The sequence below is a fragment of the Amblyraja radiata genome, chromosome 25 (assembly GCF_010909765.2).
Source record: "Amblyraja radiata isolate CabotCenter1 chromosome 25, sAmbRad1.1.pri, whole genome shotgun sequence".
Taxonomy (NCBI): domain Eukaryota; kingdom Metazoa; phylum Chordata; class Chondrichthyes; order Rajiformes; family Rajidae; genus Amblyraja; species Amblyraja radiata.
Genome location: NC_045980.1, coordinates 20,630,214 through 20,656,664, shown reverse-complemented (window position 1 = coordinate 20,656,664; position 26,451 = coordinate 20,630,214). Strand labels below are relative to the sequence as shown.

General features: G+C 45.6%; 1 long non-coding RNA gene across 1 annotated transcript; it reads right to left on the bottom strand.

Moving 5' to 3' along the window:
- Positions 1–1,991: 1,991 nt before the first annotated feature.
- On the bottom strand, positions 1,992–26,451 carry LOC116987380. Its single transcript, XR_004415704.1, has 3 exons — positions 26,409–26,451; positions 20,891–20,981; positions 1,992–2,014 (listed from the first exon to the last, which is right to left on the bottom strand). It is a non-coding gene; the product is annotated as an uncharacterized LOC116987380 (long non-coding RNA).

The following is a 26,451-nucleotide window of genomic DNA, read 5'->3' as shown; positions in this document are numbered from 1 at the left end:
GGCTGTTGGAGTAAGGAGGGGTGGAGGAACGGGGGAGAGAAAGGAACAGAATGGTGGAGCTGGGGGAAAGTCTGGAGAAGAGTCCCAATGCAAAACATCATCTGTCCATTCCCTCCACTGAAGCTGCCTGATCCAATGTGTCCCATGCAGCACTGTGTGTTTTTCTGCAGTGAGATCCTGTTGCAGGCTGTCTTTAATCTGAGTGTCCTTATTACACATTCAGTCTGAGCCAGCAGCCCACAGTGATGGTCCTCAGCTGGAGTGTTCGGCAGTAGTCAGTGTTAGCCGGATCAGTGTGGTCAGAGTTAGCCGCCTACTGAAGCCATTGTTTAGTTCAGTTTAGAGACACAGCACAGAAACAGGCCCTTCGGCCCACTGAGTCAGCGCCGACCAGCGATCCCTGCACACGAACACTATCCTACACACACTAGGGACAATTTACTTTCTTGCCGAAGCCAACTAAATTGCGTCTTTGGAGTGTGGGAGGAAACTGGAGATCCAAGGAGAAAATCCACACAGGTCACGGGGAGAACGTACAAGCCCTGTACAGACAGGACCTGTAGTCAGGATCGAACCCGGGTCTCTGGCGCTGTAAGGCAGCAACTCTATCGCTGTGCCACCATGCCGCCATTGCAGTGAGCAGGAGGCACAAACCACTGCATGCCTGGGATTAGTTTAGTTTAGTTCATTGTCACGTGTACCGAGGTACAGTGAAAAGCTTTTGTTGAGTGCGAACCAGTCAGCGGAAAGATTATACAAGATTACAATCGAGCCGTCCCTAGTGTATAGATACATGATCAAGGGAATAGCATTTAGTGCAAGATAAAGTGAAATAAAGTCCGGTTAAAGACAGTTCAAGGATTTCCATTGAGGTAGATAGAAGCTCAGGACCGCTCTCAAGTTGTTGTTGTTCTTCTTCTTCTTGCGTATGGTGTGCACAGCCTAAAGTTGTCGGACAACTTGTTCTATTTGATCTTATTTGATTGTGCACGCCGGGTTGATTGCATTCGTAGAAACAGGGCGGACCACGTGAAGGTTGCAATCTCAAGTTGTTGGGAGGATGATTCAGTTGCCTGATAACAGCTGGGAAGAAACCATCAATTAATCTGGAGGTGTCACACTTCTGTACCTCCTGCCTGGTGGGAGAGGGGAGTAGAGGGAGGGAGACACTGCTGTGGGCAACGGTGGGGGTGAGGCACACGTTATGACTGCAGTGGCCACTTTCCAGGGCTGCTGAATACAGCCCCCAGTGGTCAGCAGTTTGCAGATGACTGGAGAAGAGATCGGGATGAAACTCAATCCTATCATCACGGGCGTTTGACCCGAAGCACATACGCTGGCTGCACCTCTCCTAGCCCAGGGACAGTCAGTCTCTGTCGATCCACTGTTTCTGTTTATCCATCTTTGCATCTGCCAATCTGTCAGCCTGCATTAGATGTTTGCATTGTTTCACGTTTGGCCGGACGATACAACTGTATCTCTCCAGAAGCAGGTTGTCGCTTGGATTGTGCGGCTCGATTGTACACAGATAGATTCACACACTGGTGGTGTGTGAATGTTGCACGTCCCGGTGCCGATGTATGAACGAGGTGAGCCGAGAGAGCCGCTGAGCCGCCGGGGATTGCTTTGTGCGGCGCTGGGGCACGGGACATGGAGTTTGAGCGACCTGTCAGCCAATGATGGATTGACAAAGCTGCAGGGATCCGGTGCAGGCTACCCTGAGCCTTTGACCTGCTTCAGTGGGTGTGCCGTTTGATACAAGAAGTTCGGAGAAGGCTGCTGGCGGAGAATAGGTCAGGTTAAAACAAAAGCTGTATGACATGTTGCCACGGTTAGCCTGGCCATACAAACTTTCTCAATTGTTTCCATGGAAATGGCTCCAAGTTCTATTTTCATAAACAACTTTCTCTCCCTTCACATTCCAGGACCTACTCACTAGCTGGTTTACTTTAGTGTGGTTTAGTTCAGATACAGAGTGGAAACAGGCCCTTTGGCCCACCGAGTCCACGCCGACCTGTGGTCGCCCCGTACACTAGTTCTATCCTACACACACTAGGGACAATTTACAGAAGCCTGCGCGCCTTTGGAGTATGGGAGGAAACTGGAGCACCCGCAGTCACAGAGAGAACATGCAGACTATGTAATCAGGATGGAACCCGGGCCTCTGGCGCTGTATGGTATCAACTCTACCGCTGCGCCACCGTGCAGACCATCTTCTTCATGTAATTTAGCCAAGTTACATCAGAAGGGCCCTGTGAACCGGTGGCAGTGTGGACACTGGAGTTGTGAGTCACACTCCGCAATCCCTCCACATTGTAGTTCCAGCTTGTAGCTGCCTTGCTTTGTCTAAAACCCAGTCACTTGCCATTTCTTTCCCCAAATAAACTTAGAAAAATCCACAAATGTTCTTCATGCGGTCGATTCAACTTTATAAAATCATGAAGATTATTTTTCATAATATACTGCCTGGTTGTTGTTTTGTTCACAGCCTTAGTCGTGGAGTCAAAGAATCATACAACATGGACAACTCAGCCCAACTTGTTCATGACAAATGTCCCATCTAAGCTAGTCCCATTTGTCCCATATATATCTGAACCATTATTATCCATGTACCTGTCCAAATGTCTTTTGAATGTTGCTATGTACCTGCCGCAACTACCTCCAGTGGCAGCTCGTTCCGTACACCCGCCAGCCTCCGGGTGCAAAAATTGCCCCTCAGGTTCCTATTAAAGCTTTCCCTCTCATCTTAAACCGATGCCCGCTAGTTCTTGATTCCCTTACCTTGGGGAAAAATCACTGTGCATTCATCATATCAATTCCGGTCATGACATTATACACCTCTATAAGATCACCCCTCATCCTGCTGCACTCCAAGGAATAAAGGCCTAGTCTCTCCCAATAGCTCAGGCCCTCAAGTCCTGGCAACGTCCTCATAAATCTTCTCTTCACTCATTCCAACTCACTGGTAGAGTTTCCTATAGTTGTGTGACCAAACCTGAACGCAGTGACTGTGTATGTGTGTGTGTGTGTGTGTGTGTGTGTGTTCAAATGTTCAGAAGTTATAGGAGCAGAATTAGGCCAATCGGCCTATTAAGTCTACTCCGCCATTCAATCATTGCTGATTTGTGTGTGTGTGCGTGTGTGCATTTCCATGTGTATCTGTGTGTATCCATGTGTGTGTTTCCGTGTGTGTGTGTGTGTGTGTGTGTATCCGTGTGTGTATCCGTGTGTATGTGTGTGTTTCCGTGTGTGTTTCCATGTGTGTTTCCGTGTGTGTGTATCTGTGTGTATCCGTGTGTTTCCGTGTGTATGAGCGTGTATCCATGTGTATCCGTGTGTGTATCTGTGTGTATTAGTGTGTATCTGTGCATCTTGCTAACTCTATGTATTGATTTGTTACAGGCCTGGACACTTCCCAAAGCAAGGCACTGATGGGTCCGGTGGGGGGCCACCCACAGCATCTCTCGGTCCACAGTACTGACCTAATTGACTCTAAGCCACAGAGCCCCGTGCAGTCGTGGATGACGTCGCATTCGGACATCACATACAGAGCTGGGGCCTTTGCAGCTGCCTTGACGTGTATATAAGTGGGTGATCGGGAAGGAGAGACAGAGAAAGAGACTTCATTTTGTTAGGCAGTCTGGATTGAGTTACTGAAACCACGGAGCAAGACTTTTACATTAACACCTTTTAAATTGTATTGGGTACAATTCAGTTCCTGGTCATAATGTCATGTGGTGTGATGCTTCTACATTGGTTTGGAGAAGTCAAAGATTTAAGATATTCCTTCCACTTGGTGGATGTGGTCTACGATAGCATGTTCTCCAGTTTCAATCTCTTCATCCCAGTCAAACTCCTCCCCAAACCCAGTCTGAGAGATAGTGGCTGATGATGGCAGCCATTTGCCGATCATATTACAGTCTGGTTCCGACCTAGATCTGTGCCTCATCCTTAGCCGTAGCCTGGAGGTCGAGAGGAAGAGATGTGAGGTCAGGTCGGCACTCTAGGAGTAGTCTTCAAGATTAGCACAGCAGAAAGGCAGAGTTGAAACACTTCTGGCGGCACGGTGGCACAGCGGTAGAGTTGCTGCCTCGCTGCGCCCGAGACCCGGGTTCGATCTTGACCAAGGCTGTTGTCTGTACGGGGTTCTCCCTGTGACCGCGTTGGTTTTCTCTGGGTGTTTCCATTTCCTCCCACACTCCAAAGACATGGAGGTTTGTAGGTTAATTGGCATTAGTAAGTCGTAAAAATAAATTGTGTATAGGATAGTGTTAGTGCAGGGGGTGATCGCTGATCGGCGCAGAATCGGTGGGCCGAAGGGCCTGTTTCCGCACTGTATTTCGAAAGTATAAAATAAAAGAAACTTCCCTGCCAATGTCCAGTTACTCAGGCAGAATACAAACGACCGGGGGACTCAGCAAGTCAGGCAGCATCTGTGGGGATGAGAGAGAGAGAGAGAGAGATAGTCAAGAGTGTGTAAATTTGTCATTCACATCAGATCTGGAACAATAAGATTTCTACTCCCTGCTGTGTTACAGGCAGGTTAGATGCAACAACAATAACAATAAATATACAATAAAACATCAATTACTCCATATAAATTAGACCATGATAGTACGTAGAGCAACCTCAGTTGTGCAAAGTCCTTAGTGGTTCTTCGCAGAGGGATATTTGATGTTTCAGGCGCAGACCCTGCATCAGGATTGCCGGACCCGCTCAGTTCCGCCGGCTGTTTGGTTTTCCCTCCAGATTGGGGAGTCTGTGGCCTCTTGCGTCTCCGCTCTGACAGAGCGTGAGAAGAAGAACGAGAAGTTTGAATCAAACTTCAAGTTTCCTCTACAGAAGAACGAGCGTTTGTATCAAAGTTTCTGAACCCACTAGACCATTGGTGGGTTCAGGCCCTATCGGGGGAGGGGGGGGGGGGGGGGGGGGCAACGAGTGCCATTTGGCATAGGCCTCAATCCTGTCTGCTTCAAAGGGGTCTTGATTTGGAGGCCTCTAAAATTGAGGGGCCTGTGCTTGATCTTGGATTGGGGGCCTCTAAAATTGAAATTGGCCTGGGCCTCAGTTCATCTATGAGAGGGCCTGGGTGGGCTCCAGTAAATGGTGAATTAATTCTGGAGGCAGGGAATGATGTTCAGCCCGCACAGCTTGCAAACGCAGTGGCCAGGACTTTTATCGGTGATTATTCCTCCTCACCCAATAACTTTGTTGGAAGTTCAATGAAACCATTAGGGTACTGTTGCCGCTCCCATAAATTTAAGGCGGCAGATGAAACTAGCTCTGAGCCCTCTTCTATGCCATTTAAATATTTTAGCAATTATAGCCCTCTTATCCGTAATTTGCTGAAAGATGACACACAGGCAGGAGGTGCAGAGACAACACAATGTAGTTATTTAATGTACAAACCTGGGCTTACTGAATAAACAGATAAATCACAGGCTTGTCCAACACCTGCAGTGTAATTGTGGCTGAAGATTCATCTTCCTCTGCTCGTTTCAACACACGAGAACAGGTTTTGCTCGCGATCCCACTCTAATTTCTTCACTAAGATGGATGGACTTGAGATGACGCCCATACATGGCCCAACTATGATTAGTACGGGTGTCATGGGCTATGGGGAGAAGGCAGGACAATGGGGTTGAGACCGAGAGATATATCAGCCATGATTGAATGGCTGAGTAAACTTGATGGGCTGAATGGCCTAATTCCTTTCCTATAACCTATGAACCAAACATGGGGCAGATTTATGGACCTGATAGTCCCACACTTGTTCCAAGGGTGTGAGCCATGAGCTACCTGGCACTGCTTCTGGAGTTGTGAGGGCTTTCTCCGTCTCTCCTGTTACATGGTTCATTTCATATGTCATAGGGACAGCATTAGGACATTCAGCCCATCGTGTCTACTCCACCATTCAATCGTGGCTGATCTATCTTCCCCACTCAACCCCATTCTCCTGCCTTCTCCCCACACCCCTGACGCCCTTACTACCTCCTATCTTGTACTCTTGCACTTGCACATGTACCAAACATAAATGCTTTATCCTTTATTCCTCGGTCATTAATCTCTGTCCAAATTTTAAGTGGCTTGATTCTTTAAGGCGTAATACCCCTTCTATTAATGCTGTTGCCCATTCTTTCAATTCCTCTTGAGTGGCCAAGCCTTTATCATCTTCCAGAGCGTTCAATTATTGCTGAATGTCTTGTAGAGTTCTATAGTGAATGAAGCCCACGAGGATAAAATATGCCAGAACCATTTCTCGTCGGAGGCTTGGCTAAATTCAGCCTTGCCTGTAACACAGTTGTGTACTGGTGACCTGTTTCATTGTGGGTATATCGATTTGCCTCTCACAATTCACTTCTCATTGCCACAACATGGTCAGAGTATTTCTAGCAGTGTGAAGAATGGTCCCGACCAGAAACATCACCTATCGTTGCCCTCTAGAGATGCTGCCTGACCCGCTGAGTTCTTTATATCTCCCAAATCCTTCCATTCCGTTCTCTGTGGTGCAGCAGTAGAGCTGCAGCATTTACAACACCAAAGACAAGGGATCAATCCTGGCGATGGGCGCTGACTGCAGGGAGTTTGCACGTTCTCCCTGTGACCATACGGGTTTAATCTGGGTGCTCTGGATTCCTTCCACATTCCATAGACGTGCAGGTTTGTAGGTTAATTGGCTTCTGTAAATTGCCCCAAGTGACATGATGCAAAACTGGGATAACAGAGTTGCACGGAGTTTGTACATTGGTGCATTCTCCCCGTGACATGCGCGGGTTTTCTTCGGGCCCTCCAGTTTCCTCCCACACTCCAAAGGTTTGTAGGTTAATTGGCTTGTAAACTATCTCCATGTGTGTAGGATAGTGTTAATGTGCGGGGACCTCTGGTCAGCGCGGACCCGGTGGGCTGAAGGGCCTGTTTCCACTCTGTATTTCTAAACTAAACGAAATTGGAAATTTTAAATGATTTCCAATGTTAAGTAATTATTATATGTGCATACCTGTATAAATAGTACTTCTGAACGAAAAATAGAACTTGCTAGAGTTACTCAGTAGGGCAGGTAGCAAGACAGAATGATCTTTCAATTATTGTCCCTGTCAGACCGTTGTAATAAGAAGCGACTGAGTGAAACGTTAATACTGTATCTAGTCAAAAATTAAGAGTCAAAGAGTAATTAATTGTCATACGTACCCATGATAGGACAATGACATTCTTTCCTCAGTAGCTTACCAGATCTGTAAATACGATAACACACAGATAAATGTCTAATAATTAATAATGCAATACATTAATAATCTTCATAATAGGTATTCATAATACTGCCAAACCAAAGTTGATGGAGCAACCAAAGAGATGGTCTCTCGTCATAAACCTACTGAGTATTACCAACATCCTCTACTTTATTTCAGACTCCTAGTAAAGTTTATTTTTTGTCTATTCAACCAATTATTCCGTAATGTTTCCAGAGCGAAATGTCCTCACGAAAAAGCAACCAGGAGCGACCATTAACCTGATGAATAACCAGCCCATCCATTTATTATACGGTCTTGCAGTGAGCAGCCCTCACCCCTGTTGAATAAATAGCAGCTCATAATTGTAATGCAGCGAGTGACCTTGGAGCAAGCAGCAGATGTGATACAGTCACCCACTTTACATTCCAACACTTCCTTTAATCTATGATCATCTTAAAAGCATGAAGTGAGTTGCGTAACAAACTTACTTAAACCTACTGGAACTATCAAAACCGTTTGTGTGTCAGCCTGGCAGTGCCACGTACAAAAATGAATACTTCTCAATGCAAGTCGTAAATAGGTGTTAACAATTTGCCATTTTAACGATAAAATTACACGTCTGTTACTTGGGCAATGAAGGCACATGGGGAGTGCAGTAACCGATATGATATTAAAAGGCCTCCTCGGTAATTTCTTATTAGCCAGACGAACTTTTCGTAAATATTTCCTCCTGACACAGATGGAGGCCGCTCAGCCCATTGTCCATGTTGGCCCTTGGGGAAATCCCCCCCCCCCCCCCACTTATCCCACTGGAACCTATTCTCTCCCACATGCTCTTTAACACCTCGCTGGTTCTTCTCCCACAGGTCTACCTTAGGGGGCATTAACAATGGTGCCAGTTGGCCAAATAAGGAGCATGTCGTTAGGATGTGGAGGGGAACTGGAGCACCAGGGGAAACTGGCAGGGGAGGGCAAGGGGAGGCAGTTATGGAGAGAACCTGCACTTGCTGCACTGGAGGTGGGTCCCCAGAGCAGTGAGATAACCTCTCCCCCCAGCATCACCAGCCTGCTGCTCTGTATGAGCTGAGATATATCTAACACATACCCCAAAGACCCACGTGAATGCTGATGATCAAATCCAGGCCAGTGGTCACTGAACATGTGCTAACTCTATCAATCAAACTGCATGAAATCAGGCCCTTCAGCCCAACTCGTCCATGCCGACCAGGATGTCCCATCTACACTTGTCTCATTTGCCTCTAAACCTTTCCTTTCCTTGTATCTGTCCCAAATATATTTTAAATATTGTTATTGTACCTGCCTCAACCATCTCCTCTGGCAGTTTCTTCCATATATCCACCACCTTCTGTGTGTAAAAGTTGCCCATCAGGTTCCTTTCCCTTTTCACCTTGAATCCAAGCCTTCTGGTTCTTGATTCCCTTACTCCGGGCCATGCGTCCTAAGCACACAGAGGCTAACTAAGCCAGGCTTATTCTGGCTGGGTCCAAGCAAGTATAGTGTAGGTAAACTGTAGAAAGCGTGAGAGTAAATCTCTGCATATTGAATGAAGATAAACCCATACACAGGTGGTTGGCTACATTCTTTGGACTTTAGACACAGCATGGAAACAGGCCCTACGGCCCATCGAGCCGACACTGACCAGCGATCACCCCATATACTAGCAGTATCATATTTTCTGAAGCCATTTAACCTGCAAATCTGTCTATTTTTGGAGTGTGGGAGGACACCAGACCACCCGAGGAAAACCCACGCAGGTCACAGGGAGAACGTACAAACTCCGTCCAGACAACACCCATAGTCAGGATCGAACCCTGGTCTCTGCCGCTGTGAGGCAGCAACTCTACCGCCATGCCACCGTGCTCAAACTCCAATAATCACGCGTGCCTGGGACTTTACGATGCTAAATACTTTTGGAATCTTGGATGTTATTTCTGTTAATATCCCAACATGTTTTAAAATCCCTTTTTTTTTTTTTGATTTTACACAGGATTATAAATAATAAGGTTAATCTGCCTTATTTAAAGGGGCCATGCTCAGTTTAAAGAAACGAGAGCTTGGGGGAATTAGACCCCCGACATGTTAAATGGGAGATCAGGAGGAGCGTAGTTGGTGGGTGGTTAAGGATGCAGGCCAGTTGGCCCCAGCCAGTCTGACGGGACCACAGGAACCGGGGCTCCAGTAAATCAGGAGTATGGCAACTGGAGCTCTGGCAAGTTGGAAGGGAGTGCACCAAAGTCAGCAAAGTCTGAAGAAGGGTCTCGACCCAAAAAACGTTACCTGTTCCTTTTCTCCAGAGATGCTGCCTGACCTGCTGTGTCACTCCAGCTTTTTGTGTCTATCTGCTGCTGATTATTGGGGTTTACTGTAACTATTCTTAAAATGAACACACTTAGCAAATTGTACGCATGCTTAAAACGATGGGAGCCCTTGGAATAATCTGTTTTTCTTGTGGGAATCACACCAATTAGGTTTGATGTCCAAACCTTAAAGATGAATTAATTGAGCTAAAGTAACATTCTTTGGGCTTGGTCACAGATGTGAGACAATTCAGGGTGAGGCTACAATCGGCATCAAGAAGCCAGGCAAGGACATCCACACACACACACAGCCACCACTTTCAGGACAACCAGCCTGATTGGTTTGGTGCATGGTTCTGGTTCTTCTCCTGCCAATGTTTAATGTTAACCAAACCGTTTTGTTTATAAGGAAGTCACGTTCGTTCAAAATCCCTTCTCAAATTGTATATATGAATATTTCATCACAATTGCCTATGAATAACCTTTGGGTGTGAAAAAAATCTGGCCTGGTTAAATGAAAACAAAAACAAATCCATGTGAACTTTCCTTGAATTGTAACAATACGAGCATTATTTGGATCCTGATATCTACAAGCGATGTGGAAACACCCCATCATTGGGCAAGGTAAATTACAAAGTCTTTGTTCTCTGGGTATTTATGGACAGATGGGCCCAATTTTTGCTTTTGTACGCAAATAATTGCTTTTTCTGCTAAAATTGTACAAATATTAGTGTCCGGTCGCTAGCGATCAGAACTTGAGTCTGTTGTCGGGAAACTCCTTCAGTGGAATGAGAGATTTTACTGAAAAGGCCGACTCGGTGACGACTTGTGGAAAATGTTGGCCTTTGTTTTTTGTTTACTTTCCGCCCAGTTCCATTTGTTCCTTCCAGTGTGAGATAAGTCCTCTAGTTGCAATCAGATTTGGAAACGCTCAGCGGGACAGGCAGCTGGAGAGATTAACAGTGTTGATATTTCAGGCTGACCAGAGCTGGAAAATAGCAGAGATATGAAATAGACTGAAAGGGGAATGTGTACAAATTCATTTGTCGCTTCCCTGTTTTAAGCATCTTAAAAAACGTTTGGCCTTCAAATTCCTAAACCTGTCAGAAAAGGCGAGTCTAATTGAGTTAGAGTGAAAGCGGGGGATCCTCAACAACACCACAGTGGTCCCGGCTGGTAGTGCTGCTGCCTCACAGCACCAGAGACCCGAGTTCGATCCTGACCTTGGCTGATGTCTGTGTGGAGTTTGCACGTTTTCCCCGTGACCTCCTGGTCTTTCCTCCTGGTGCTCCGGTTTCCTCCCACATCCCAAAGGTGTGCGGGTGTGCAGGTTAGTTGGCCCTCTGTAAATTGTCCCTGGTGTGCAGGGGTCGGATGAGAAAGTGGGGTGATGAAGAACTAGTGTGGACGGGTGATCGACGGTCGGCGTGGACTCGGTGGGTCTGAAGGACCTCTTTCCATGCTACGTCTTTCAATCAATCAACTTTCCCAGCAGCCAAATTCTGGAATGGTTGAGGACCAGGGCCTATTGCACAATTCTTACAGATGAACATGCACAGAGACCTTTCCTCTGTCAACCTCAGCAGTGGACAGTCTGCAGAGGTCATAGACTGTAGACTGAAGGAACTGTAGATGGTGAAATCTACAAAGTGCTAAAGGACATTGCCTGACCCACTGACTTCTTCCATCACTTTGTGTTGAGTGGCCGGAGAACCTACCAAGGTGGATGGTGGAGGTGGGCATGGAGGATTGGGCTTGGGATCTAGGACTCTGGCACTGAAGAAAGGGCATCAGCATTATAGAGTGGAAAATGCCATGTGGTGTGGTCAGATGGTGGTGAGGGTCAATGCATGACTGGAGTTGGGTCTTGGGGGATGGAGTTCCATTATGTGGATGGGGGCCACCGAAACTCCACTTCCGCAGCAGAGGGGAAGTGTTGGTGGCCAAGGCCAAGCAAGACACTTAAAGTGGACACATGTTCTAAAAGATCAACATCTGGGCCATCTCCACTCTGGCTGAGTCTGGATCCCTTTAACTAAAGCTGGACATGCTTCACCCAGCGCCGTCTGGGCTGTTTATGGGCCATTAGCGCTAACTCTTGCCCAAGTGACAGCAGGATGTGTGTGGCCATTCCCAGAGACCCCCAGGCATGGGGCAGACCCCTGGCAATCCCTGAAACCTCGCAGTGCACTCCTCAAGCCCACACATCAGCCACTGCATGAGACCCCAGGCGTTGATGTACTGACATCAAATGTAAAACCCATTCGTTTTGGGATACATTGGGTGTTTTAATCCTCTACTAAATGTTGGCAGTTGACCACATCTGATTATATCGTGGCATGATCCTTGCTGCCTAGTTCAGTGGGGTCAGCAGATGGGTTAATTAATGCAGAGGGCAAACTGTATCGATAGCTCCCTGGAAGGTGGACATAGACACTTCCCAACAAAATAGAAACCGACTCTTTATGAGCGAGGAAGGGTCTAAAGGAAGGTCCTGACCCAAAACGTCACCTATCCAAGTTCTCTAGAGATGCCACCTGACCCGTTGAGTTACTCCAGCATTTTGTGTCTATCATTATGGGCTTGACCCAGCCATGAATACGATTGCTTTATCAGGCTTCCTGTGGGGAGCGCTGCAAGTTCCTGATGCACCATCAGCCTCCTACAAGGACGGGCTACAGGGGAACCAGCCAGTAGATGAGTGGTTGAAAGCCCCACGAGGCCAGGGAGAAAAGGGAAAATACCAGCAGCAACTCGAGTGACCTTTGTGGATTTTAATTGCTAAAGTTAAAATCACAATTGGAACTTAGCCACACCACCCCCTTGCTGACTGAGTGCCACTTTCCAAGGCCTTGCTGAGTGAGCTTACATTGAGTCCCTCTGAGACTGTAGGCCATTTACAACAAAGCGAAGCATAACGAGGAGCTTGGGTCCCGGAACCTTAGCTGCTGCAAATGCTATTGCAGTCTTCCATGCACTTGATATGGTGGCATGTGGATGTTGCAATCTCTGGCTTGACCTCCCATCTCGGCACTCAAGACTAAACCTGACCCAGGCCACCATCTGAACAGAAGCCGCTGTTCACGTTGGGAATTGTCACCCTGAGGTCCACTGCAGTAACAACTTCTCCATCGATTTAGTGATCACCGCTCACTTGATGTACGATTTTGTGCTCGAGACATGGGATTTACGATTCTAATGCATGCAATTAGTTGCACATCAAAGACAAGAGTTATAGAATCGTACAGCATAGAAACAGACCCTCAGGCCCAACTCGTCAATGCCGACCCATTTAAGCATGTCCCATTTTCCCATATTTGGCCCAAATCTCTCCAAACATTTCCTACCCCTGTCCGAATATCGTCCCCTCACTGCCTTGCCCAAAGTGCCGCAAGGCCTCTCCCACACTGAGGAATCTCTCAGCCCAGCTAGAACTTCTAGTGACTTGGATTCTGAATTGTTAACGGTTGGGCTGATATCTGCAGTGCCATATCGGTGTACAATATGTTTATGTGCTTGTATGAAATCCCTCTTCACATGGTAAGAACGGAGATTTTAATGATTATTATAGAGTTGACATATTTGTATACTAAAATCAAAGTGGGATTTCACACCAAATCTCTCTTTAAAAAAATAGTCAGTATATTCTCTGAGAAGCTATTGGGAAGATTGTAGCTTACAGCCAGGGTGTTGTGTGGGTTGGTCTTAGCTTGGGGTCCAAACTTGAGCAGATTTTAGCTTCTCCAAACCATGCATGCAAGGTACAATTATTACAAAAAAAAATGTTCTGCAAAGCCTCTAAAGATACCGCACCACAAAAAATCAGAAACATTTAAACCATAGAAATTAGCTGTCATTTTGTTTTCTAGGTATTGTCAAAAGATGTACTTTGATGGAACTTTCAGTTTTTCTAATAACTTGTAAATATTTCATGAGGACTCAAGCTTGTGTAAAGAGATGTAAATTTATTTGATGAATGTTTTTTTAAGAAGCAGAAATTGAAATAAACTGTGTCAGCCAATGGAGAGTGATGGCGTTTTGATTAATGTCGACAATAAGTTACAACCAACTAATAAATAAGTTCCCAACCATGAAGCAATCTCAACAGAAGCTGCCAAAGCAACAAGCACACACTAGCCAAACACCACATAAGCAACTGATTATCTAATTCTCTACCCATGGTACAACTCAATAAATCCAGTCAAAGCCAATGATGGATTGAAAGATGCAGCATGGAAACAGGCCCTTCGGCCCATCGTGTCCACGCTGACCATTGATCACTCGTTCACGCTAGTTCTATGTGATCCCAACTTTAGCATCCATTCCCTAAACACCGGGGGCAATTAACAGAAGCCAATTAACCTACAAACCCGCATGTCTTTGGGATGTGGGAGGAAATCAGAGCACCCGGACGAAACCCACACGGTCCCAGTGAGAACGGGCAAACTCCACACGTACAGCACCCAAGGTCAGGGTTGTCGCTGGCGTGACAAGGCAGCGGCACTACCAGCTGCGTCATTGTGCCGCCCTGAACATTGCAGTTGCTCTGGAGGCACAGGCGGGTCAAACTGCATGAAGATGCTAGTCGTCCTTCCCAAAAATACACTAATGGCCCAGATGAGTTGTTGCAACAATTCATTACTTTCCTCATCAACATTGTTGATTCTAGCATTTTTATTAATAGATCCTAGATGTTTTTTTAATTCCTCAAATTCAAGTTTAACAACTGTTGTGCTTGTTTACGAACTCCTTTAATTTGGCCACATATCCGGAGATGCTGCCTCACAGCGCCAGAGACCCCGGTTCGATCCTGACCTCCGGTGCTGTCCGTGTGGAGTTTGCACGTTCTCACAGTGATTATGTTGGTTTCGTCTGGGTGCTTCGGTTTCCTCCCACATCCCAAAGACGTCTGGGTTTGTAGGTTAATTGATGTAAATTGGATGCAAAAATGGAATAACATAGAACTAGTGTGAACGGGTGATCGGCATGGACTTGGCGGGCCAAAGGGCCAGCTTCCATGGTGTATCCATGCTTTTCTATGCATGTGAAAAAGCTTTTCACTGTACCTCAGTACACGTGACAATAAACTAAACTAATGTCTAAGGATAAGGGGGAAGTCTTTTAGGACCGAGATGAGAACATTTTTTTTCACAGAGAGAGTGGTGAATCTGTGGAATTCTCTGCCACAGAGGGTGGTTGAGGCCAGTTCATTGGCTATATTTAGTTAGATGTGGCCCTTGTGGCTAAAGGGATCAGGGGGTATGGAGAGAAGCAGTCTGAAGAAGGGTTTCGGCCCGAAACGTCGCCTATTTCCTTCGCTCCATAGATGCTGCTGCACCCGCTGAGTTTCCCCAGCAATTTTGTGTACCTTCGATATTCCAGCATCTGCAGTTCCCTTTTGAATACAGGATACTGAGTTGGATGATCAGCCATGATCATATTGAATGGCGATGCAGGCTCGAAGGGCCAAATGGCCTACTCCTGCACCTATTTTCTATGTTTCTATGTTTCTATGTAAGCTAAATCTCTGATCTAAATAGTGATCCACTGAAAGTTTTAGTCTTTTGTCTAAACTAAATGCAGGAGGTGAAAAATGATATTAATTCAAGTGTAGTGTGTGGCTTAATAATGCTTTTTAATAGATTTTTTTATTGGGGCAGCTTCATATGTCGGGAAAGGTATCTGGAAATTTGGGACTGAGGCCATGCATTCTCTCAGAGGAACTCAACAGGTCAGGGAGGAGGGGGATGGGCAAGTGACATTCTGGGTCGAGACCCCCCATCAGGAACGGAATGGAGAACTGAAACGTCAACTAATTGACATTTTTTAAATAAAGGACAGAGAAGCTGAGAGGGAATGAAGGTGATCAAAATAAAATAACTGGGATTGCAAAGAGAGAGAGGAGCAGAGTTTTATGAAGGTGAGTGCTCCCAGCAGAGAAGCAGAAGCAAGATGAACAGTAATTGAAAAGCACCAAAAAAACAACAGAGCTGATCTGTTCCCGCGGGGAGGAAGGGTTGGGAAATCAAAGTCAAAGCTTGTGTGATGTCTAAAAATATATATATATAGTAAGATGAAGCAGAAAGAGATCTGGAATCTGCGATCAAAAATGAGCTGCCGGAGGAAGTTGTAGAAGCAATATAATTACATTTGGACAGTTATGGGGATAGGAAGGGATTAGCAAATGGGACTAGCAAATGGGACTAGCCCAGTACGTCAACATGGTCAAGATGGGTAGGAAGGAACTGCAGATGCTGGTTTAAACCGAAGATAGACACAGAAAGCCGGAGTAACTCAGCGGGACAGGCAGCATCTCTGGAGAGAAGGAATGGGCGATGTTTCGGGCTGAGACCCTGCATCAGAAGAGTTACTCCAGCTTTTTGTGTCTACCTTTGGTCATCATGGACTAGGTGGGCCGAAGGGTCTGTTTTCACACTGTACCGCTCCATAATAAAGGGATGAATGGCAAATTGTTTATGCAAGTGTGAACCAGTCTGATTGTACAAAGCTCGGAGTGGAAGTAAAGTGGAAGGAGGAGATGACTGGGAAAAGGCCGGCAGCAAATATAAAAGAAAGGCCAATGTTATTCTTTATGCATGTCAACAGGAAAGGTGGGGCCAATCAAAGATTATAGAGGAAATTTAGCCCTGGCGTTATAGAGTGCGTGCCTGGGGTAGTCATGACATAGATTACATCAACTTTGCACCAAGGAAGGAGATATTACTGGAGATTCAGCATAGGAGGATGTGGTTGGGATTCTGAATGATCTAATTTTGAGACAGAAGAGGAACAGGAAAGGCTGGACACAAGAAGCTGCAGATGATGGAAGATATGGATAGGTGACATTTCAGGTCAGGACCCTTCTTCAGGCTGAAAACCTAGTTGCACTTAAGGAGGATGATTCACCTGCTTCAGATGAGGTACATCCTACAATGTTGAGCGAGGGGAGGGTGGAAATTGCAGGGATTCTATCTTAACATTCTAAACATTAGTGGATTCTGGTGAAATGTCTGTGGAGTTTCCTCAGCAATCATTCCTGGACAAAGAGTTCCCAGCGGATTCAGGTACCGGCAGCTTCGAGCCTTGGGAAATAATTCTTGTCTGCCGAGCTCTCTGGGATGATTTAACTCGCATAGACCCGGCATGAGCCTGTCAATGGATTGTTTGATCTACTGAATCCAAAGAAGTGAAAGCAAGCATCTCCACACCCTGCAGTTTAATGTGGGCTGGCCTTGCCTTCAGAGATCGGCCGGTGATCGAACATGCTCCCCAAACTTGATTTACCAGTAGCCTTCATGAGGGGCATAGCTAGAGTGAATGCACAGTGTATTTTACCCAGGGTAGGGGAGTCAAGAACCAGAGGGCATAGGTTTAATCTGAGAGGGCATAAATTTAATAGGATCCTGAGGGGAACCTTTTTCACTGGGTGGTGGGTGCATGGAATGAGCTGCCAGAGGAGGTAGTTGAGGCAGGTACAATAACAACATTTTTGGGCAGGTACATGGATAGGAAAGGTTTAGAGGGATTTGGGCCAAACATAAGCAAATGGAACGAGCTTAGAGGGGGGGGGGGGGGGGGGGGGGATTTGGATCGGCATGGATAACTTGGGCCGAAGGGCCTGTTTCCGTGCTGAAGGACTCCACAACTAGATATACCACCCAGCAGGCTGGGTGTTGAACAAGGGCAACTAGGAGCATTTCTCTTCCCTAGGATTAATTGCGACCAGAATGGTTCTATGCTGCTGACCCATTCGGGAGGATAATTTGTTGAAGGCAGAACACATGTTCAATGAATTATCAGCAGTAGAGGTGAGGGAGTCTAGTTTATTGTCACATGTAGCGAGAATACAGTGAAAAGCGTTATTGTCGTGTGCTAAGCAGTCAGCAGAAAGACTATACATGTTTATAGTTGAGCCATCCACAGTGTCCAGATACAGGAATAACATTTTGTGCAGGATAGAGATCAGTAAAGTCCGATTAAAGATAATCTGAGGGATTCCAATGTTAGATCAGCACCACGCTCTGAGAAGAGACAACGGGTTTGGGAGATGGGAGCTGGTTTTAGACAGTGTGACGGGAGGGGGTGTGTGTCTGACAGAAAGTAAAGGACTGAAAGGTTGACTAAAGATGGGAAAGTAAGGAGCAATTTGCCTTGCCGCACTCAGAGCCATTTCATCGGCTCGCTTCATTCAGCGTGACTTACAGGCCTCATGCGATTTTAACGCAGGGATTTTTTTCCCCCAATTCCATTGGGTGTCACAACCGTAAAGTATGAAATAAAAATAAAGTACAATGTTAGCTGTTAAATTTTAAAGAGCATCATAAATTCATATCTGGTTCGATGAACAATATTTAATCACGAAGAAAAGTGAGAGAAATCTAACTGTTTAGCCCTTATTAGGCTGAGAGGTTGTTAAGGGTAATTTACGTACATCACTGGCCTTTCAAAGATGCATTGTAGCAAAAGTAATACCCTACAGTAAAAAGCTACCACTCGGAAGACTGTTTCGTTTATTGAAGCAAACGATCATCATCCTTATATTGCTCTGCATTTTGCACGGTGATAATTGGTTAAAGAGTTTTAATTTTAATGTTTGACTCCTGCGTTAGATTCTGCTAAATGTCGCCAATTCCAAAGAGGATCAGCACCATCGCCCGGCATGCTATGGACAAGCACTGTGCAGACACTTTTCAAATAGGTTTTGCGAATAAAATCCTGCCAATGCATGGAACTCCTGCTCAACCTACCAGCTTTGTGCAGAACTGCACCGGAAAGAATCACTGCCACGACTGCACTACCACGGGCGGCTGTGGAGGCCAAGTCAATTGATGCTTTTAAGGTTGTGATTGATAGATTCTTGATTAGTAAGGGCGTCAGGGGTTCTGAGGAGAAGGCAGGAGAATGGGGTTGAGAGGCAAAGAGAGATCATCCATGATTGAACGGCGGAGTAGACTTGATGGGCCAAATGGCCTATTTCTGCTCCTAGAACTTATGAACTCATGAAATTGAAGCCATTCTGCCCACCTGGATTCTGTCCCTGTTCAAACTTGGATCCAAAGTGTCATTCAGCACGGAAATGGGCCCAACTTGTCCCTGCCGACCAAGATACCCGAGCTACATTAGTTCCACCTGCCCTGTTTGACCCATATCTCTCTAAACCTTTCCCATCTATTTACCTGGCCAAATGTGTTTTAAATGTTGTTATAGTACCTGCCTCAACTACCTCTTCTGGCAGCTTGTTCCATACACCCTCCACCCACTGTGTGAAAAAACTGCCCCTCAGGTTCCAATTAAATCTTTCCCCCCCTACCTTAAACCTATTTCCTCTGGTTCTTGGTTCACCCCACCCTGGGTAAAAAAAACTTAATTAGGAGCTCCCTGTCTTGTAGTTAAATCCCATTAACGATTCTACTTCCTTCAAAGAGTGAGGAGATTTGGTATGTCGACAAATACTTTATTGAACTTCTGCAGGTCTAGAAAGCTTGCATCGTGGCCTGGTCCAGTAACTCAACTCCCCAGGAATGAAGGTGACTACAGAGTGTGGTAGACACTGCCTGGCCCATCACATGCACTGACCTCCCCACCATCGAAGGGATCTACAGGAGGCGCTGCCTCAAAAAGGCAGCCAATGATATCAAAGACCCACACCAGCCTGGCCACGCTCTCATCTTACTGCTGTCATCGGTAAGATGGTGCAGGTGACTGAAAACCGCGAACGGCAAGATCAAGCTTCTTCCGATCAATCATCAGCACAGCACAGCACTAACTGAACTCAGTCTGAAGAAGGGTCCGCCCCAAAACATTACCCATTCCTTCTATCCAGAGATGCTGCCTGTCCCGCTGAGTAAACCAGCATCTGCAGTTCCTTCCTACACAACACTATCCGCTACCTCAGCAATAATGATCAGCAGTAGACTATGCTTTTTGACTACACTACAGACTTTGATTTTTTTGCTGTTATGGTTACCGAGCATTATTGACTATTAATTTATTGTATTTTAGATCATTATCTATTTAATTGTGTGTATTGTGTGAACGAGCCTGTTAAGCTGCAGCAAGTAGGAGTTTTATTGCCCCAATGCCGGTACATATGACAATTAAACACTCTTGACATCTCACCCTGCCCCATTCTCCCGTGTATGCATTCTCAGGCTTGTTACAATGGATATTAAGCACAGATCTGACACTTGGGCAGAGTGAGGCATGTATAACTCAGATAGACCTCCTCCTGCACACGTCACATCTTGAATGTCAGACAGTGCTAATGAACAAGCCCAGGAGTAGTCTGTTAGCCTGGGGAAGGAGAGGAGGATGAGAGGTTGTCGGTTCAGTCGGATATGCCTGGCTGGTAAATAGATTACTGGACAGATGGCTGCGTTTAACCATTCGTGGCCAGCCCAGAGTAAGGCCCATGCACATCCAATCATCCATGCTGCCTCGTGGTTAGTCACCCATGTATGGTATATGGGGCATCTCAAAACCATCCATCCATGTTCACTGCTCAGCGTGTAAATAATAATCCATATTCCATCCACCACTCGCCATCAATGTCCATTTCATTGCTGGCTACTCATGCTCAGCCTTCAGGACTGATCTACGGTCATTTCATGGCCAGTTATTCATGACCAGTCTACAAGCAGCCAACTATCCACCCACAGCTGTGCCACGAGCCATTACTACCGAGCGTTTTAGAAATTTTAGGTTTACTAGAGTCTTACAGCATGGAAACAGGCCCATCGACCCAACTTGTCACACTGGCCAACATGTCTCATCTACACTAGTCCCACCTGCCTATGTTTGACCCATAAACCTCTCAATCAGTCCTATCCATGTACCTGTCCAAATGTTTCTTAAACGTTATGATAGTACCTGCCTCAACTATTTCCTCTGACAGCTCGTTCCATACACCCACCACCCTTTGTATTATTATTTATTATGTTATTATTGTCACATATCAGAGGTACAGTGAAAAGCTTGGTTTTGCATGCTGTCCTAACGGATCAGATATACTATACATAAATATGTAGAGCAATCAGTAGAGCAAAGGGGAAGATACAGAATACAGAATATAGTTCCCAGCATTGTAGCACACCAGTTCCATAGACAAAGTCCAATGTCCACAATGGGGTAGAGATGAATTGGACAGTAGCCTAGCTTATGGATGGACCATTCAGAAGCCTGATAACAGAGGGGAAGATGCTGTTCCTGAGTCTGGTGGTGTGTGCTTTCAAACCTCTGCACCCTCTACCCAACTGGAATGGGTAGAAGAGGAATGACTGGGGTTGGACAAGTCTTTGATTAAAACATGGAAACAGGCCCTCAGCCTACCTTGTCTACACTGACCATCGATCTCCAATTCACACTAGTTCAATGTTATCCCACTTTTGCATGCACTCCCTACACATTAGGGGGAATTAACAGAGGGCCAGTTAACCTATAACCTACTTGGGACATGGGGGAGTGACAAGGAGTTACATGAAAGTTAAACGTTATGTGGCAAGAGCGTTTAATTGTCCCGTGTACCGAAACAGAACAATGAAATTCTTACTTGCAACGGCATAAGAGGTTTGTAAACATAGTACTCAATGGGCAACATAATAAAGAAACAAAAAAGAAGTTCAATAAATATACAACCCAATATGGTGCAAAAACAAAACGAAGCCTGAGGCCCCTAGTACAACCCAGGCAGCCTGTGGTTCAAAGTTTAGTTGGAGTTTGTTGTGTGCAGTATCCTGATGGCTGTAGGGAAGAAGCTGCCCCTGAACCTGGACATCACAGTTTTCAGACTCCTATACATTCTTGCCGATGGCAGGAGTGGGTTAGGAGCGGGTTAGGCCAGGGTGCTGTGGGTCTCTGATGATATTTCTGCCTTTTTGAGGCAGCGCCTCCTATAGTTCTCTTCGATGGTGGGGAGGTCAGTAGCAGTGATGGGCCAGGCAGTGTCGACCACCTTTTGTAAACTCCTATGTTCCTGACGAGTGCGGGGAAGATTTTCCCGGTCAGAAGTTCAGGCTAGGAACCAGTTGGGATTTTATGACAAACAGTAAACTTGATGGATTTTTTTTGGTGAGTAAGCATTTGAAGATTAAGTTGGCATGGTAGCATCGTGCTTAAATAACTGGACCAATACCCAGAGGCCCTGATTAATAATGTGGTGATGTGGCATCAATCTCACCACAGCATCTGTGCAACGTAAATTTATAATTTAATACATTTGCAATTTGGAATCAGTAATGGTGATTGCTGTTAAAAACCTACCTTCTTCACAAAGTACTTTGGGAGGGAAAACTGAAAGTCAGAAGAAGGATCCCGACCCAAAACATCACCTATCCATGTTCCTTAGAGTTGCTGCATGAAGGGGCTGTCCCACTGTACGAGCTAATTCAAGTTCTCCCGAGTTTTCCTTGATTCAAACTTGTAGAATTACGGTAATAGCCGCTCGTAGATACTCGGCGCTCTCGTGGACATTTTTCAACGTTGAAAAATCTTCACGAGTCTTCACGAGCTTACCGCGTTTCCCGAGTACCTGCCGTTAGCGTTACGAGCCGCTAAGAGACGTCCCGAGCTCCGACGTACCTGCTACGTACATTCTACGTGCTTACCACGAGTTTGATTTTTTTTAAATTATTGAATTACCTCTTGAATTACCTCGTACAGTGGGAGAGGCCCTTGACCCGCTGAGTTACTCCAGCACTTTGTGCCTTTTTTGTAAAGCAGCTTCTGCAATTCTTTAAGCCTCCGTCATACATTTGTAATATTCTTTCGGTATGAAGAACAATTACTTAACTTGAGACGAGGACATTTTAAAATATATTGGTGCTATTTCCCATTTTCTATTTGCAGTCAATATAATTGTGTGGGAAGGAACTGCGGATGCTGGTTTAAAGTGAAGATAGACACAAAGTAACTGACTTTCAAGTTAGACTCCCTCCCCACCTCTCTTCCAACTTTCTCCCCCCTACTACAACCTGATTGAAGAAGGGTCCAGGCCCAAATTGTCATCAATCCATGTTCTTTAGAGATGCTTTCTGACCCGCTGAGTTATTCCAACACATTCCAGATTCCAGATTCCAGCTTCTGCAGTTTCTCGTGTCTCCGTTCCCAACAGGTTTGATCACATTTCCATTGGTGAGGAAGCACTTTCATATCCAGACAGGAAGGTGGAAGAAGATTGGGAAGAGATTGTAGGAGGTGGAAGACTGTCTGTCTATAATTGACAATTTGCTGGCCATTTGAGAGGAAGAGATGGCCAAGCCAGTGGGCTCAGTTGAATCACTATTGAAATGTGCTGGAGATTGGATTCTCATCCTTGGCAATGCAGAAAATGAGACTGCAGCCTTGGCAAATTGCAGTGATTAGTGGCCCTGCCTCTATGGGTCACAGGGTTTTCAGTTGGACTGAAGCATGGAACAGGTGGTCTGAGCTTCTAACATGACCTTGGGACAACTGTATTATACAACGTCATGCACAAGGTTGGAGTAACAAGCTTCTCACGATCACATTATACTCAGTTAGTCACACACTTCAGTGGGAAACCAAGAACTGTCTCACATGCTGTCTGGCGACGTCACAGGGACAAAATACTAGGATATTATTTGAGTGAGTTAATCAGGTGGAATTAAGGTGACGGTTTTGATGTCTAAAGTGAATGATGGGCTCCACTGCTTTGAGACGGGTCACATTAAGTGCTGACACAATAGCCTTTGTACACATTGTGCCTTGTAAGTTAAGTAGTCGGTGATGTAACTCAGATGCAAAGTTTAGATTTGAACAAGTTTTATGAGATGCAACAAATTTTTCCACTTGCATCTGAAGACATAAGTGTACAGTCGGTCACCCTTCACTCCTGTTTCCCACCGCATCGAGTTGTGAAACGACACCTTTTATTTTCTGATTATGGCAACTAGCTGCAGATCCAACCAAGGGAAGCTACCTTGTTCTGGAGACTCCTGGCATAATGCTGCTCTCCGATGTAACCTGGTCCGCTGGAACTCCCTGGCTACTGCATGTCCCACACCTGAATCTTGTACAACGTGTGATACAAAAAGTGGAAGGGCAGGTAGAACTGGAATTGTTATCAGTGCGAGCAGCTGGAAAGTGCAATAAATTACACAAAGTGCAGGAATAACTCATATAAGGTCATAAGGAATAGGAGTAGAATTAGGCCATTTGGCCAGTTAAGCCTACTCCGCCATTCAATCATGCCTCATCTATCTCTCCCTCCTAACCCCATTCTCCTGCCTTCTCCCCATAACCTCTGACAGCTGTACTAATCAATAATCTATCTCTGCCTTAAAAATATCCACTGACCTGGCCTCAACAGCCTCCTTTGGCAAAGAGTTCCACAGATTCACCACCCTCTGACTAAAGGAAGTTCTCTTCAGCTCCTTCCTAAAAGGACATCCTTTAATTCTAAGGCTATGACCTCTAGTCCTAGACCCTCTCACTAGTGGAGACATCCTCTCCACATCCACTCTATCCAAGCCTTTCACTATTCTGTGTGTTTCAATGAGGTCCCCCCTCATTCTTTTAAACTCCAGCGAGTACAGGCCCCATGCCGACAAACACTTATCATAGGTTAACCTAATCATTCCTGGGATCATTCTTGTAAACCTCCTTTGGACACTATCCAGAGCCAACACATCCTTCCTCATATATGGTGCACAAAATTGCTCACAATAACTCAGCAGTTCAGGCAGCATTTCTGGAGAACATGGAACATAGAGCATATGACATTTCGGGTCGGGACCCTTCTTCAGATTGAATTCTTATTTGACCTCTGCAATTCATATTTGACTTCAAATTGTCCAAATTGTTACTATATTTGCCTCTATAGCAAACGTCTCAGCTCATCATGGTAATACATTGCAGACTCAGTGGCCAGGTGCGTAGACCAACAACTCGTTAGTTGTGACACTATTAAATTATTATGTAGTTTGAAAGGTCAAATAAAAGAAAGGATATAGACAGTAAATGGTATGGTGATAAAGAGTAGTGACGAACTGCTGCCACTTTCATAGATGTCTGAAAGTGGCAGCACCAGTAGATGTCATGGTGAATGGTGGATACATAAGATGCTTGACTTAATCAACTGTGGCATATATATAAATAAAAGTCTCATCTTGACCACTTCCTGTCTGCGCTGTATATTGATTTTTGGCCATCTGACTCACAGTCCTCCTCCGCTGAGGCAGCCCCGAGGATTTTTCCGCTCGATGAAAAATAAAAATGTTATGAGTGTTTAAAAAATCTTGAGATCAGCTGATTGGTCCTCTCGCCTGTCAATCACCACGATGAAGGTAACGCCCCATCCTGGGGGGGCAGAACTATAAAACCTCAGATGCCTGGACGTGAGTCAGTCACTCTGGAAGACCGCGAGGGAGAGTCCACAACTGTGATTCTAAGCTGTGAATCAACTGAACTGTGAGTCTGCAATGTACTTGCAATGAATGATTTATTAGCCCTTAATGACAATGCAATGAGTTCTTTGGCAATTTGGTGGCCTGCACTCAGCTCGAAATGCTATGAAATTGAATTTGGTGGCCTGCACTCTGCTCGAAATGCTATGAAATTGAATTTGGTGGCCTGCACTTTGCTTGAAATGCAATGAAATTGAATTTGGTGGCCTGCACTCTGCTTGAAATGCTATGAAATTGAATTTGGCAGCCTGCACTCTGCTTGAAATGGAATTTCAAGGAATAGTCGTGAGTGAACTGCCAGCCCACCAGCCCTGAGTGACTAATCTGCCAGCCTACCAGTCCTGAGTGTCTCAGCTGCCAGCCCACCAGCCTTGAGTGACTGAGCTGCCAGCCCACCAGCCCTGAGTGAATGAGCTGCCAGCCCACCAGCCCTGAGTGACTGAGCTGCCAGCCTACCAGCCCTGAGTGCGCCTGGCACTTAGAGTATTGTGGAACAGCAGCTGGGGCGTATCTTTGTTTCCAGTTAGAAGGTAGTGGAGCTACAGGGTGACCCAGTTCACCGACAAAACCAATCTGGTGGCATTGTAGATCATGAGAAAGTTTGGCTCGGGCACAGCGAGATATTGATCAGTTAGAAACGTAGGCAGAGCAATGGCCAATGGAATTGAACCCTGGCAGGAGCAAAGTAATATATTTTGGTAGGTCAAATAAAGGTAGGACAGTCTCAGTAAATGATAGGGCACTTAAGAGTATTTATGAACAGAGGGAACTTGGATGTACAAGTCCATAGATCCCTGAAAGTGGCAGCACTGGTAGGTAGGGTGGTGAAGAAAACGTTGCCCTCAGATCCTGTTTAAATGTTGACACCAATAAAGATCTTCAAACCCAGCCAAGCATCGCCCTGCTCTTCAATATTGACAGATCCGCTTACTCAGGAGCACAGAAATAACCATTCATGAGGTGGGAATAAATAGGAAAGGAGGTAGAACGTTATTTATTCGAAGTGTAATGGATTTAAGGAATAAATTATGATGAAGAACAATGAAGTACAATGGAAAGAGTCTCTAAGGTAATTTAAGAAGCCCCCTTGAGAGAAAGTGGTTGTAAACGGAATTGAGGCGAGAGAAATGAAACAATTTTTTTTCTCTTTTCCATGTTAATTAAAATCCTTTTCAGAAAATTCTCCACATTATCAGTATTTCTGAAAATCAAAACAGTTACAAGCATAGGTTTTGCTTGTGGGTTGGGAGATTCGGGTGAACTTGAAGGCCTGTTATCTCCTCCATGTGTTCAGTAAACTCTGGCACTTTAGTTTAGTTTAGAGATACAGCGTGGAAAGAAGCCCTTCGGCCCACCGATTCCGTGCCGATCAGCAATCCCCGCACATTAACACTGCCCTACACGCACTAGTGCCAATTTACACTTATACCAACCCAATTAACCTACATACCTGTACGTCTTTGAGCTGTGGGAGAAAACCGATGA